This window comes from Octodon degus, unplaced genomic scaffold, assembly GCF_000260255.1.
Source record: "Octodon degus isolate 3935 unplaced genomic scaffold, OctDeg1.0 scaffold00090, whole genome shotgun sequence".
In the NCBI taxonomy this organism is placed as follows: Eukaryota; Metazoa; Chordata; class Mammalia; order Rodentia; family Octodontidae; genus Octodon; species Octodon degus.
The window spans coordinates 10,589,898-10,590,309 of NW_004524666.1; positions in this window are offsets into that span (position 1 = coordinate 10,589,898).

The following is a 412-nucleotide window of genomic DNA, read 5'->3' on the forward strand; positions in this document are numbered from 1 at the left end:
TCTCCAGCGTTATTTCTAATCCCTTCCTCTTCTTCTACTGCCCTGTTTTCTACTAATCCTGTTGTCTACTAATTCTTTTTTCTTTTTTTTAAAGATTTAAAATTTCTGGAGACAACTGAGGCTGCGGGATCCTGAATAGACCCAGAGCGCAGGCCCAGAGAGTGAGTGAGACGACCGGGCCGCGGGATCTTGAATAGACCCAGAGCGCAGGCCCAGCACGGAACCGTTCAGCAGAAATCCCTGCAAAGAGGCTAGAGGCAAGACCCACCCAGCTGATTCAGGAGCAGAACATCTTGTCAGAGAGACACAATGGGTTCAACTCTAATGGCTGCAGCAGAAAGAAGTGGAGCACAGCAGCCAGATCCAAACAACACCCACTTGGAGGAATCTTAACTTCATAGATCTGGACCTG